The following is a 17,050-nucleotide window of genomic DNA, read 5'->3' as shown; positions in this document are numbered from 1 at the left end:
AATAAAATAGCCTGTAGCGGGTGCCTACAGCTGTTACAGGCTAATGAGGAAACGCAATACCGCAACAGTTTGATAAGTTGTAAAAATCGAGGAGGACTTTTACAACCTTCTGAAGGTGTTGTGAAACTTTGTTTGTTATGTGAAACAGAAGTAAAGTTGCGTATTAAGAAAGGCGACGTGACAACTGTGAAAAACTATATGGACAGAATGGTAAATTCAGGGTTACGAAAGTGTATCGGTGTAAATCTGTTCCCAGGAGGGCATTGTTTTGTACAAGATCCTGGGGTAAATCACCTTATATTAGTTCAAAAAGCTATTTGTAAACAATACTTCAAAGTGCGACTACATCACCACTGCAAAAATGTCAGTGCATCATTACACAAAACCAGAATACGCAGTCATCTATTAAAAACTGTAATATTTTTAGGACAGTAGAGAGGTACGTTTTATTGTAAGCTTTGGATATTTATGTTTCTAATTTTCATATTTTAATTTCCATTATATTAAATTCATTATTTATAAACATAATGAATTACCCATTTGGGTAATTTGGTGTGCCAGCATCTGGACTATTTCGCATGTAGCTATAGCTTTTTTAGAAATAGTCTTTTCATCATGCTCAATGATACTTAATTTATTTATTTTTTACGTTATTTTTTTCTAATAGCTTGGTGGTAAATTTAACTTATTTGTTTTGTACTTTTTTAATGAATTAATATTTGTTTCTAAAATTGCACTGCTAAATGAGATTGTACATTGTTAATTACCTGATTTCTTGTAAATGTATAGATTTTTCCAAGTAGATCTGCTACATCATTTCTTGTTGTTTGTTATTTGCTCTAAATTTATCTTGTTAATTCTTAAATGTTTATCATTATTTTTCTTTTATCTTGTTGTTGTTGTTGTTGTTGTTGTTCTTGTTATTATACTCAAGTTATATTAGTTTTCGAGTTGGTTAGTGTTATTTATGATTTTTTTATAATTATTGCATAGTCAAAACTAACACACCATGTTTTATTATAAATTTGTTCGATTATGCTGTCTGTCTTGAATTAATTAATTTGCACTATTCTTATAAAAAATGGTTGTCCGTTGATAAATAAATAAGTCTATGTCTAGTGGTTTACTTTATTGTACCTTATATTGCCTCAAGTTTAGTTAATGTTTAATTGCACTGAATGACAGTTTTCTATTTACATGAAATGATAAGCGAATGCCTTATAAATGGGGTTTAAAAATGTTTAACATATTAAAAATAATTAATTACATTTAAATGAATTTTAAATTAACGATATGTTGAGTTTTAATTTAAGAGCCGAGAGCGGCCTGGAGTGTAGGCGATCTGTTGTAGGTCGGGCGATGCGGTCAGGGTTTTCGCCTATATTCTGCCGATAATATCAGGAAAACGACTGGTCTTAGAAAATAAAGTTTCGAATGAAAAAAATAATTCAACTCTTTATCTCAAACTTTCCCGCTTACAAAACTTGCCTGTCCTAAAAACAAAAAAATTCCTCACAGACCGACTTTTTCATGTTACGATTTCAAATGTGTATAAAACTTTTAAAGTTTTTTGCTCATTAAAATTATATAGAGATCAAAACTGGTAATTTGAGTTGCGCCATTGGAATCGGTGTTTTATGAGATATACGTACACCAAATTTGAACATTTTGGCTTAATCCTAAGTGGGCTAGGTGGCGATTTATTTATGCGCGCGGACTGCAATTTTTTAAGCTTTTCTGGACGGCGTTTGGCGTTTCTAGACGTTCTCAAGATGGCCGCCACTGGCTTCAACACCAGTAATGCTGTAGGAATAGGAGTGCTCCATCTATTGGTCTTATGTGATCGCTGCTGCGAGCATCCCAGTTTGTGGTCGTGGCGCATTCAGACCCGCGCCGCCCGCACGCGTATTTACAACCCCAAAGTGGCTTCAGTTAGTGATGGGATAACCGAATGGATTTTATAACCGACTAACCAGTCAGTTTATTTTTCTAGTTAATCGGTTATTTTAGTCGAATGAACCGATTACCTTTTAAATTCAATCCACATTTTAGTACACAATTTCAGAGTTTATTTACAGATAACAATTACACCTAAACAATTAGCCTAATGCTCTGCTTAACTTACTCTCAATATAACGCATTTCATTTTTGTATTTAAACAAAACACTATTATTCACGAAACACCTTAACCATAATACCTACACAATTATTTTTTTATGTCTTATAAAAAATCAAACATCAAAGTTTGATAAAAGAAGATCTTCTATTGGAGATAAGTAGGTGCGAACTGAACTGATTATTTATATTCTTTGATTATGGAGAGTCAAAGGGATGGGGTGGTGGGGGAATGAACCATTCCTGTTGAGACAGGTATGCGGCGCGGCGCGGCCAATTTACTCACGGCCGTACTTAGCTTTGGCGAGCCCTGGTAAAGATATTCGGTCGGGCCCCGTCGTGTCCCCCCACCAGACACAGTCCCTTCATATAGACATGTGACTGGCTCCGGAAGAAATTGTACGAAAACCCGGTCTGAGTTCGGACCTGAATATACAACCAAAAATTCCAAGCAAACCCGCACTGGCAGAACCGTAATTGAAAACGAAATTCTGTAATTGTATTATTACTTTTTTCTGTGCATACGTTATAGTCATAACATTTTAAAATGTTATATTATCATATATCATCTATAACACTACAAGATAATTACCGTTCAAATTGCAAAATTATAATTTATTTTAATTACGAATCACCAAAGTTAACCGAAAGTTAATCGCTAAAGAACGATATTTCAGTAATAAAAATAACTTATTATAATAAACGAGCAATTCAAGTATAGACTGTCTGCACAACTAGTTAACTTACAGAAAATAATTCGGTAGAAAAACTAATCTAAAGACTAATTTAAAATAACTGATCAGAATCGACTATTAATTCAAATATAGACTAAGTCTGCAATATCAGTTAACTTATAGAAAAATTAGTCGGTAGAAAAATTAGTCTATAGACTAATTTAACTGGATGCAGCAAAAATAACCGACTAATCGGTTAAAATAAAATAACTGAACTAACCAGTTATTTTCATTCAGTTATTCCCACCAGGCCACCACTAGTTCAGTCGCCAGTCGGGTCTGCCAAGGCGCGTGGCAGAGATATCCGAAGACTGGCTGGCCCGTATATCCTATCTATAGCGTGAGGCTGAGCTGTCTATAACCTTGCATAATATTACGTAGACAAACATGAAGTATGTTATTCATTCGTGTCACAATAACGGCCTCTTCTATCAAATGGACATTCACAAGTCACAAAATATACATTAAAAGGAATACATAATGCGTTCTGTCCATGATATTGAATTATCCACAACTAAACAAAGAAATGTACATGACGATGTTACTTTAATATTAGTTAGGTTAAAATTAATATACGTGCTTGCCGATTGGAGTGTTGAGAATATTAATAATTGGCTTTTATTTTCTTTGAACAGTAGCTGAGAACCACTACCCTGCTTCGTCAGTTGCTTGATTAATTTTATTCTCTAAATCATCAAGAGATTTTGTTTTTATAGTGGTGTCGTCAGCAAACACAACTACAGATAATGTAGTTAGGTTAGATGAAAAATCGTTCACGTAATTTAGAAATAGTAGTGGACCCAGCACTGAGCCTTGGAAACGCCACGATCGTTGAGTTGTCAGTGGGAAGAAAACTTTATCGAAGACTTATTTTTAATTGTAACCTTTTGTTTCTTATGTGATAAATATGAAGATATTGAACTGTGAACTGAAAAGCCATAAATTCTAATTTCTTTAACATTTTTCTGTGTTCAACACAGTCAAAAGCCTTTGATAGGTCACAGAAAAGAGTTGCAGTATGATGTTTTTTGTCAAAATTGAAAAATAAAATTGTATCAATTAGTTCAAACACTGCGTAGGCTGTTGATGAGTTAAACTGATTTTTATACAAAATGTTATATTTAGTAAAATGTTTAAGAATTGTGATTGGGACTACTTTTTCAAAAAATTTAGAAATCACTGGAAGAAGGGGACTCAAGATCCTCATCCGCTTTAATTTTTAACTTGTTAGTTTCTCTATTAACCATCTCCCACATCGCGTGTGGCCTATTCCTCGCATCCAATATGAATCTGTCATTTGCCATTTTTTTGGAAGCAAGAATTACTTTCCTTAAGATATTACAATACTTCTTATAGTATTTAGTGAGCTCTTGACAGTTCAGTGATTTCTGAGCTTCCATAATATTTTGATCACACCGATAACTGGCGAAATCAATGAATCTGGTTTCACGGTAGTTTTCAAATCAATTGCAAATATAATTAATCAAAGCATAGTCTATCAAGAGATTTACATCATTTTAATCTTTCAAAAAGCTCACGAACGCTTCACAGTACTTGTTTGTATCATCCCTTTGGATCATCACAATGTTGCAAAACGATAGCACCATAGAGCTCTCCACTCCAAAAGAGTTTTAAAATAACACATATAGGTACTCCTTTTTCACGATTCTTAATTTATTAGTCCTCATACCATTGTTCTGCTGCACCGACTGAAGTCGCACTTTCTTCATTCTTGCAGTCTGCTTGTTGCACCTCTTGAAAACTTTTCATTTTAGCTTTCATATCTTATTTCAACACATTGTGTTTGATATCCCACAGCCACCTCCAGACTGCTTGACATACATGAAAGTACACAAAAGTAAATTAGATTTAGGAAAAACATTTGTAAAGAGTTTCGTCTAACAGAAATATAGTCACCTTGTCTGTGTTGTATTAAGCACTTCTTTAAGCAAACTATATGGTATGTTGTAGTTTTCTTCGGTATCTGGTGGATGAAGTACACAGACTAACGGTAGATCTCCTATTTTGTCAGTAGAAGGTAAAGATGTAAGGATTGTATTTATTTGGTCACATAATCCACTAGAGTCTACAAAAGTTTTATAGTTTGTATCATTCTGTAGTTTCATGATTAGAGATACCTCTGATACAGTTTTAGAGTTTTCACCAATACTTACACGAAACATCTTTTTTTAGATAAGCCTTTGTTATCACAGGTTTCTGAAACGTTTCTCAATCTCTGTCTCCGATATAGCGTTTCCTTTAACTGTGCATGTGAAAATGTGCATGTGAATAGACTGAACGTTTCTTTAAATACGAAAGTCACATATTCGGTCGGCTTGAAATAAAGAAAAATCGGAAAAAACTACCTGAAAAACTAATGCCTTCAGGTTTTCTAACAATACGTACACTTCTCATAATAAGCATATAATTTATTAGCAATACGATTACTAAATTTTTGGAATTAGTCTGTCTAGGATATAGTTTTGTAATTGTCACATAGAGCAATGTTCTTTGGTCCTTTACAAGACGAAGAATTCTTTCAGAAGATTAGTATAATACATACAAAAGAAAAGTATTTGTTTTCATTCCTTTCCTTTTAAAAATATGAATAGCTAGTGATTTAAATTTACACATTAAATTACAATTAAATAGTGTATTTGTGTACATTGTTTTCCAAAACCTCTCGCCTTACCTCAGGTCTAAATAAAATATGCGTATTAGACAGCTTTATGTATTTCTAAACTTGACATGAAAGACATCGCTCTCTAAATACAACATGCAGAGTTCTAATATTGTCCAACAAATTGTCTGATAAATAGAATGAAGTGTGACAAAAAGAAGAGGCTCATTGATTTTCAAAGTAATCAAGTATTAGTGGAAAGAGTTTGATTTAAAAGAGGGAAAAGGCGATGAACTCGAAAGGAAGCTAGATCAGTAGGTATGCTGGCACTATCTCTCCCCCTACCGGGGTTCTCACGGTTCTTATCACATTTCCGAAAATAGATACACCCTGACCGGAAAAAACAGTAGTTTGGAGATCAACGTCCTGGAATATCTTGTCTCAATATCACATAACGTAGTTCGATCTGTTCATCTCATAATTGATGGATGAACTAATCATAACTTTATTTAAGTGGTACTTTCATGTATACCAATAAATAACCATATGTAGGTATATATTGTCACTATGACGTTATAAGGAACAAGTTTTTTCATCAAAGGCAATTAGATTGTGTACAGATTTAATAAAGTTTACACAGTTGTGATTTCATCAGATTGATTTTTGATTATAAATAAGCAAAGTCTCTTTCTTGGTATGTTACAATCAGTACTTTTTTCAACCTCGTTTCTTAACCCTCAATTTTTATTCTGGATCAGTGTTTTCCCAAACGGTTTTTTCTCGCGGCACACAACAAAAAACGGCACACCTATTACTTTATGCCATTGATTAAGCTTAAGAAATACTTGATATAAACGTACTTATACAACAAAAATCAGGAAAATTATATTATTTATTAAAATAATATAATTTTCTTGGGTAAGTGAAAGAAATAAATTACATTTAAAAGAAACTTAATTTATTTTAACTTATTGAGCAAAATATAGTAGTATAATACAACCAGTAAAAGTTGGCAAATATTAAACAAAATACTTCTTGATTTCCATTATTCACATTCTTGGTTAATGTTAACACTATTTTCCGCTGTAGAGGTTGAACAACGAATAAACGGGACACTTAAACAGGACTGCCATAATATTTTGGAATTTTCAAAGAACTTATCAACTAAATTAAAAATGTCTTGTCCTTTTGTTGTCTCAGGGAGATCTTTACAAAACAGGAATGGTTCAACTATAGATTTTTCATCAATAAACTGTACAAAAGTCACCACCAGTGATTATATAAGTATATGTATCTTTTCAGTATAATTTTACTAAATCAATAATTAAAGAGTCCAGTTCGGTACGTTATATCTCTAAATTGTATGTGTATATAGATTAGTGCACAAACAAAAAGTCAAAAAGTTAGTTAAATAGAGTATAATAATACACATTTCACTGACTGCTCTAACGAGGCCTGTAACTTGTGGGATTAAACAAATTTAATTTGTAAGTTTGTCTGTCTGTCTGTATATCTGTCCGCACGAAAACGAACTAACCTACAAACTTAAAACTGTACCATAAAGCTAAATTAAATTAATTAAAGTTAAATTATGGTACATGTCACTCCATGGGATTTGGCTAAATGTTTAGACTACATTGGGCAACCGTGATAAAAACGAGACAGTATCAACATGAATAAATTTCAAAAATAAACTCATTAACATATTAACGCATGTAGCCTAACTATCCCAACACATATGTAATTTAATAGTGACTTAGTGTGTAGAATTTTATGATTTTAACACCGATATGAAACCCAATTTAATGAACAAAAATTTGAATGTATTATCTGGAAGATATGCCAAGAAAGACTTCATTTGAAGGTTTAAAATTTTGCATGAAACTTCATTTATACAAGACTGAGTTTTATTATAGGTAATTTTAGTTTCAAACTCTATTTTGTACGATTGTTTGTCTGATTGTGCACAGTGCATCTTCAGAATGAACTGAGACATAGAATAGACATTTTTTATGCAACCTCCGCGAATCCTGTTACTTGATCAAAATAATGTCAATAGATGAATTGCATCGAATAATAAGTTTTCACGGTAAGTATATAAAAACGGATTCACAGGTTAAACTATTTAAGTACTAACACGCTAATAAAATGAAAAGTAAATTTAATTTTCTTTGGTTGTAGTATTGCAAAATATATAATTTATGAAGGTGTAAAAAAATATATAGTTTCCTGGAGGTATCCTTCATGAAAGAGAAGTTGAAATGAATCATTATTATTATAGAATGTATCATGTCACTAGAAGTTACTCACGGATTGCCTTGCAATTTCGTATGCTTTTCATTTGTGCACGAGTACTTCTTGTTCGAGTGAATTATATTTCCGACGCCGATGTAGTATGCCTTGTTGCCACGATAAAGAAAATCTGTCAAAAGTGTAATATCGTAACATTAAATATGGCCATTATAAATTAATGTTGTCTTAGCATTCTTTTCTTCCACAATTTTGTCTTCTATCCCGATCAAGAAAATATGTATACAGGGCAGGGAAAAGCTTCTCTCAAGACAACTAAGATGGGTTTTACAACCAACTTTATTTCAGCTTATAGTAAGTTAGATAGTGACTCTGTCCTTTATATTAGCGTCACAGTACTGACCAAGCACAGAATAAATTAACATTTGCTAAAATTTAGAGTTTATTTTCACAAAAACTGTTATTATCTTATCTGGATATTTTCTTACTCAGTGCTAAACAGCGGTTGCAGAAAATGTAGAGATAAGTGATGCTACTATGAAGCTCTCAGTACGTTTTCAAGCCTATAAATGTAACCAAATTGAAAATAGTGGTTAAAACTATACAGTTAAACCTATGATTGTATCTACCGTCAGCAAACTATGTTTACACAAAACATACATTACACACATTACATTACATTTAACAGGTCTTTGAATACATTTCCTTGCTGCGATACAATTTCAGAGACCAAGATGAGGATTTTCATAATTTGAAATACGAATAGGCCTATATGTTAGTATACAAACAAACTCACTTTCGCATTTATAATATAAGTTACGATGTAGGTCTCAAAAACTTATTTCGGTCAAAAAATTTCCACATTCGGAACTTGCAATCTTCTTTTAGTCTAAGATATTTCCAGTGCCATTGTGCGTTTTACAATGTACCTTTTGTCTCTGTTATCTGCATTTCACTACTGACCATGCACTGTATACCTAATATTTTATAAAATTAAAAGGGTTAAACTTCTTTCAACCTTTTTGAGGAAAATCAGTTAAACTTCAAATAATGCTTTAATATATGTTAATATATTACTAACATATATTATATATTATTAATATATAATATTATATATATATATATATTTTTTTTCTTCTTCGTCAGAACAACAAGGCAAACTCAACTATGGTACTGGAAATATCTTAGACCTGAAATATATGACAAGGACTAGAAATATACGCTTTTTTGACCGAAGTAAGTTTCCGAGACCTGTATGATCTGAGATTTGTCTTTTCTTGATCGGGATGACAAGGCAGATTCAGCTGTGACGTTATGTATATAATTAATTTGAACCAGAAATGCTCCCACATGTGCCAAACATGATATAATAATTGAGTTTAAACTCTGATACTATTTACCATGAACTTAAATAATATCTACCTGATGTATGCCTACAAATTAAAATTTTTATAGGACTTCCATCATATTAGCCTACATCATAATTGCTTTTACTAAGTAATATAAGGACTTTGGTTCTAAGATTGCGTGCGAAGCCGCGGGTAAACAGCTAGTATTCTATAAATACCCGGCCCATACTAGAACTATAATGAGATTAACTAACTATTAACTACAGGCCACATGTAAACAAACGATTAACTATATGCCTATAAAGTTGATGTGCTAATGAAAATATGATGCATATATTACCAAGGAATTGACTATGTAGACTCAACACAAATTCCTAAAACTAAATTTTACGTACAATAATTGTAGTGGAAATATAATGATAATGAGGATTATACTTATTGATGAAGGGAAATGTGACTACACTTGATGTTATTAAATGTGTAAAGGTGTAAAGAACGTTTGGAAGTACCCAAGCCAAATTTGACATTTTTTACAAAAAGTTATTGTTTTATGGGTCCTAGAATTTTTAATATTATTCCGAAAAGCATTGCAAATTGTACAAATGCTAAGTTATTTGCAAAAAAATTGAAGTTTTGGCTTTTAAAAAAAGATAATATTGATCACCTTATTAATATAAAAGTTTAATTTGTGTTAAATCTATATCGTAAAGAAACAAACATTATTCTAAGCGGCTAGGTTTGTTGAAGTTATATTGCCACAATTGCATTTATTTAGTGGGACTTTATGTAGTTAAATAAAATATAAAAATCTTTGTAGCGCAAAATGTTTAATCTTGGAGAAGGAACCTCTTAACAGGCTTTGCCTTAGAGGCTCTATGTTTTTTGAAAGTAAATATATATTGGATATATACTAGAATATGTGTGTTGCATTTAAACTTATATATAGTATTTTTATTCTTTTAATTATGATAATTTGTGATATTGTATTGTTTAATTGCAGTCATTAATTTAAGACTATATGTGAATTAATATTATTACCATCTTTTTTGGTAATTTTGCACCAGATTATTTTAGTTGTGATGGATTGTAATTACTTTCGAAAAATAAATATATTCTATTCTAAATTCTATTCTATTCTAAATATGTACATACAATATTCAAGCTCCATGTGAGTTTTAAAATTATTTCTAAAAATGTCGTTCACATAATTATGACGTAGAATAAATACCATTCAAATTGTACTCATTGATGGACTAATTGAGTCATTTATATGTATCACATCACATAACATTCTTCTCTACAATGGAGCGAGAGAACAATGAACCTTCCTGTTGCGGAGCCCGCCGCAGTCTGACCTGTACCTGTACCACGAGCTCCTCATGCATATGAAGATTGAAGAATAGGGCGATCAAGCCAGGAGGAGAGAAAGAGTGGGGGCAGAGCCGAGCAGAGCCGAACAGTACCGTTAAATCCCGAAAATTCCTGACAAACCCTGTACATGCGGCTGATAGCGACCTCAGTTCGGACCGGTTCTGATTTCTATTATCTTACGAATTAATGAGTCGTTTTATATCCGAACATATCTGCAAAACATAGAAATTATATAGAATTAACTATATTAATATTGAACTTTCTTTATAACTCCAAAGACACTTTACAAAATGTGTTAACAAATGTTTAAACATATATAGTACACACCACACCACTGCTACTGTCCGATGAGACGTTCTGAAAATTATTGATTGTTAGTTCTAAACTATTTATAATTTTGGAGGGAAGACCAGTCCATTTTGGAATGAAACGGAAGTGGCTGGATAGTTGATAAGTCAAGCCAGCGTTTCTACGCCAGGTGCAGGGTTGCAGTATTGGTTGATATATCTCCTTTCTGTGGCATGTCCTTTGATATCTTATCGTATTTTCTTTTGAGAACTTTAGTATTTGAAACACTTTGTTAAGTATTCATATTTTAATAACCTCAAGTTATTAGATCAAGTTTTAACTTATAGCAATAGCAATAGATTTCTCTGTCTGTTTGTTGGATATATCGAGAATGAAAAATAAGCTAGGCCTATAGACTTGAAATTGTGCGTGTAACTTCGACCAAGCCTGATATGTGTCATGTGTCGTCTGGCGTACGCGATTATAATGCTGATCAGATCTATAGTACATGGCAATTATCGAATAATTTCTAACTAATAGTAATGTAACCTACAAATTATATTTATTTGATTAAGGCTGTTGGAAAATGCAATGAACCAAATATAATGTTATAAAACAATTTTATTTGTTTACATTTTAATACAAAAGATGCAATTAAAAAGCTCAACTTAATTAATTGTTGATTTTGTATTTTGGAGACCCTGAAGATCATTATTTAACTACTATGCTAAGAACACTATGCTCGAATCTTTTGAAAAGTTTAAATGTTTTCAAGCATGAATTCTTACAATCACATTTGAATGACTAAGAAAATTAAAAAAAGTACAATTAAATTGAAAATTCACTTGTAAACAAACAAATTTCTAAATTTTGGCGAGTAGGGCTCTTTTTAATCCTCCTGGATGTTTAATCCACCCTCGAATGTTTTCTAGCTACGCCACTGAATGTAACGAGGTTACTTTGTTACAGTAGACTTCCTTACGTCTTTTTGGGTCTTTCGATACTCCGTTGAATTGGTTTATTTGTATGTAGACAAGATTAATTGCCTGTCATTAATTACGTTGTAAAATCAAGGTTTAATGAAATGCGCTGCATCCTGCTTTGAAAATGTAATATATATGTATGTTTTACCAAATTATTGAAAGGTGTTTAACTCAGAGTAGAAGCTAAAACACAGTGGTACATTTTAAGAGGTTTGTCAGATTAATTGCCTGCAATTTAATTGTGCTGCATCCTGAAACATACAGCATTTAAAATGTGATTTAAATATATGTATGCTGTACTAAACTACGGAAAAGGGTTTGAAAATACAGTGATACATTTTAATAGGTTTGCCAGGTACTGAACTAAATTAAATTCAGAGGAGTACGGAGAGAGAACGCGCGGACTGCTCTTTCCACTATTCCAATACACGGGCTATCTGTAGTTGGCAGGAGGGGCCCCTCCATCACCACTCATTCTCTCCGCCGGTAGCGATCACCTCATTATGCCGCTGCATGAGGAGCTCGTGAACCGGAACACTGTGATTGGGGGACCCCCTGTGATTCCCCCTGACCTGGGCGGACTCGCCGCTAAGCTCCTCCCATTTCACCGACTGCGCGCATACCTCTCCGCTTGGGGGCGAGTCCAATATTCGACGTTCGCGGAAAAGAATCAGATTCGGACTTGGCGGAAAAATCCTAATTCGGAGTTGGCGGATTGTTACGTATTTATTCGGAGTTAACGGACTGCTCCTGCTATAATTCGGCGCTGACGGAATGCTTCAGTTTCGGCCCTATCAGACGATTGAGTTTTATCGGCCTTACTGGATTGCAACTGCTTTCGTCCCTATAGGATTCGGTGTTAACGGAATATTACATATTCGGATCTCACGGACAATATCTTATTTCGGAGCTGGCGGACTCTACGAATAAGTATTCGAGGTTGTAGGAATGTTTACGTTAGAATTCGGAGCTGACGGAAAGTCCATTTTTCGACCTTGGCGGATTATTTTCGGAGCTGACGGAAAGTTTCATTTTCGGTCTTGGCGGAAAATTTCACTATTCGGCACTGGCGGATTCGGTCCTCACGGACCCACCCATTATTGACGACTTTGTAACACGGAAAACCAGAAAAAAGCTATTCTATGAATCTTTAGTCAGTCTAGTGGTAAGCCAACAAACGAAAAATAATCCAAAGAGAATGGGATTAAACGAATACTATAAATAATGTAAATACTTGTGTAAATACAAATGTAAAGAAGGGAAGGTGGGTGGTCTGTGATGCCGTGAGGTAAGTTACACGCATTCACACCAGAGGCCAGTAGATACCTCACGGCTACCGTTGCTAGTTCGAGACACGGCGGGTCCATAGGTGGTGGATAATGGGAAGGCACTCGAAAAGAATCAGGATAATTTGTAAAGGAGAGTTAAGGGACATTAAGTAAATCCCGCCGAACCAAAACTGGCATTTCAGACTAAATATAAATTTACGGGGTATCGTAGGGCTGGTGGGGGGTCGTAGTCAACTGGCAGGGGTATAAAAAAGGGGCGCAACTCTTCGTTGTGCCTAGGACGCTGGCAGGGTGTAAAACGGGCCTGAGTTCAGAGCGTTTCTATTCCAAATAAATATAAAACTGGTGAGCTGATCCAGTAACCACTAAACCTACAGTGCGATCTAACGACCGTCTCTCTTTGGTAGAGTCATCGTGTTGTCTCGTCTATCTGTCTTTCCGCTGTCCAGGAACGTCCTTAAGACCCCCAAGCAGTAAGTTGTATCGTCAATACCATCGGAGATGACCTGGTCCGGTCGCGATCACTCACAGTCTCACACTTTGTTTGTTCTCTCTTTGGAAGAGTAGTGCCGTCTTCGGTCTTAATGCCCTTTTTTCTCGTATTCAGAAGTTATACCGTCTGAGTCGATCTGAGAATAACAACATGCTCCTTTTGCGGTCACTCACAAAGGATTAGCCCTTTGTTCTCGTTTATAATAGAAGTCTCGTCTTAGGTCTCGATGCCCCTTTCCCGTACTTGCTTGTAGAGCAGTGCCGTTCTGGGTCCTGATTATCTATTTGTTTTATTCGTTTGTAATAGAAGTGACGCCCCAGGTCCCGATACTCTTTGAGAACGTGGTTTCCGAAGTAGTACTGCGCTGGACTTCCTCGTGTGCGATGAACAGATGGATCCCCTCTAAACTTTTTTCCTACCCCGATGCCAGTAACTATTCCTTAGTGACAACAGAAAGGTGTTGCAAGTGACCCGTTCTTCCATGGATCCCACTGCAGTCCTGGAAGCTTTTGAAGAACTGGAAGCACCCCCCTCGGATGAAGCTTGGCAAGAAGCTATATCAGCGTCAGTGAGTTGCTGCTATCCATATTAAATTAATATCGTTATTACATTAAAATATTTTTGTCTCCGGGACGGGTGCTCTCTCTATTTCCAAACTATACACGAGGGTCGTATTATGTTTGGTTATTCTGCAAAGTACATAATATTTGTATGTAAATACTGTGCTATATGTTATGGATAAAATATAATATTGTTCTTACAATCCACCAAAAAGTTATTTTGCCCTGGGAAAAGCAAGGCTATAAGGATTTGAATACATCATTTCTATTATACATATACTTACATTACATTAATTCGACGGTAAAGGGTAATGTTTCTAAATTACAAGGGGAGATTAAACAGAAAACGTCACGGTTAGATGAGGTGTTTAGGGTCGCTTAATGAAAGAGTAATTCTCTTGATGTGGCTCACTTACCTCTTTAACAAGACAAACATATGGTGACACTAAATATGAACATTGTGATGGTATTTATTATAAATTAAGCGATAATGTGCAATATTGAGTGTTAACCGATAGCAACAGAGAGAGGTGATGTGTTACGGGCGAGTTAATTACACCTCTATCATTCATTTAATGTGTCTTTCGGTACTAACCATTAGCAAACATTTATTAGACACTAAACAGAAGAGTTTGGTAAATTCGTTACTCACAGAACAAGGCTAATATGGTTACCATAAATTACTATAAGGACATACCAAAATTTAATAATACTTCTTAATAAAATCCTATTATCCACATTTTTTTAAAAAAGGCCTCCTTTATCTTATTTAAAATCTATAAAAATGCATGAACTGCTAATAAGTGTAATTGCACAACTGTAGCCCTACATTAACACCCATACATTAAAAATTGCATGTTTTCTGGAAACAGTACTTTTAAAAGTTATTTTATCTTCGTGTTTCTTGTTTTGTACTTATTCTTAAATTAGGCTATAGATATGAATAAATCATCTTGCCAAGTGTGAAGATTTCTTATTTAATAAGATTACAAAGAATAAAATTTTCAGAATGAAGTTCAAAAATATTTATAAAATTAATAATTTAAAACATTACAAATTGTTTATTACAATGTTTTTTTAATCAAAAACTTTTTTTAAACGTTTAATATTACCCAAGACAAACTCAACTCAATGGATATTGAACTGCGTTTTACTTCATGAAGCAAAAATCAATAGAATTATTCCTTATTGAAGGAGAAACCTATATGCCAAATATCACATCCTCAGTACTTTGCTATTAATAGTTACCGCACAGTCGGGCAGACAGATATACAAAACTATGCTCCAAATACGTGATGATTAACGTTCTACCTTCGACCAAGAGTAGCCCCTGTATCAAGTTTCAAATTTCTAGGGTCTTTCTATCGCATAGTCTGACAATTACACGATTTCAAGAAGGCCGTGTATGGTCTGCAATAATGTGAGAATAGGGTTCCTTTACGTTGCATAAACATTCCGAAAATGAATAAGAAATGGAATAATAATTGGAATCGTAATATTCGGAATACTTCAGACTCTAATATCCTCAATAGTGATTTCTTTTAATTTACCTAATACTTTCACCTGGACTACCTGATACAACACAGCTATTTATAACAAATAATTAGGACTGGAAGTTATCATCAAATGAAGTGGATGAAGCCATTATTATACATTGTAATGAAGGACTTTTGCAAGTACCTTGCTGTACTTTGTTTTGTTTAGTATTAAATATATTCCTGCTTGCTCATAACCAGGTTTGTCGATACTTTAAGACGAGTATATTCAAATCCTTAAAACATATGTCTATTTTGAAACAAATAACGATGGTAAATATTCGAAATCCTTTTATTCTATCAAATTCATGAATCTTCCGTAATAAATTTAAAATTAAGAATTAAAGTAAATTTGTTGTGCAAAATATTCAATAGATGGATTTTGTGTAACTGTTTTTGGTAAATTGCGTATCGTTTCGTTGAATCGAATTTACTTTAAAGATTTATTATGTCTTCTTTTTTCAACCAATATCCCATCCATCTAAATCGAGTTCTCCCCACTCACAATGCACATTGTAGGTCTTCCCTCAATATAACAATACAATTATAATTTATGTACATTACTGTTTTCCGTTGTTAGTACATTTTATTATGGCTCAAGAAGCAAATCAAGAAACAATTAAAATGAGAAAGATTTATTATAGTGACAGCTTATTAATGTGTTATAGAATGCCATTGGAGAACAACATAATTTTGTTAAATATACAAGGTGGTAAAAATGATTTTAAATTTTGTATGTAAAAGTGTTAAAAAATAATGAAAATGGTAACGTTTTTACTTTTATCCCTAATGTTTTCCCACACGTTTTTTTTAATATATAGACGAATACAACCTGTTAAAAGTTTAGTAATATAACAAAACAATAATAGATAATTTGGAAGCCTTTGTAGAATCTAAGGCATGTGGGATAAAGTTGGATTTATGTAGGATACTAGCGTGACGCATTGTTAAACGTTGAGTTAACAGGTGATGTATGTGTTAAGGTGGGTCGACACTTGACAGTGTGGTTCAGTCTGTTAACACCTAGTTAAAACACCTCTCCGGTCTCTACACTTGGGTCTCGGTTTGTATAAAAACAGACACCCTGACCATTCCTCTCAACATATTTACTGAATAAACTTCAACTTAATTCCAATAACGCTTTCCACAAAATATCAAAATATTATTCTTGGACAGTTATACTGTTAAAATATGCATTTTTCTGTTTCCGTATTCATTATCATGGCTATAAAAGGGATTTTAAATTGGATCATGAACTTGGAAAAATATGAAATAAACATTTAGTAAACACTAAATGCTGCTCCTTTTAATTATAATCTTTTACCTCAAAACATCCTACATTTGTAATAGTGTAACATGTTATTTTTTTTTACATACAAAATTAAATTTAAATTAAAAATATTCATTAGTAAAATTGAAAAAATTAGAACAGACAATTTTTTTAATATTACGAATAACGACTT

This window comes from Homalodisca vitripennis, unplaced genomic scaffold, assembly GCF_021130785.1.
Source record: "Homalodisca vitripennis isolate AUS2020 unplaced genomic scaffold, UT_GWSS_2.1 ScUCBcl_2380;HRSCAF=7077, whole genome shotgun sequence".
NCBI classification, from domain to species: Eukaryota; Metazoa; Arthropoda; class Insecta; order Hemiptera; family Cicadellidae; genus Homalodisca; species Homalodisca vitripennis.
The sequence above is the reverse complement of the archived record's forward strand: the minus strand, read 5'-3'. Positions refer to the sequence as shown.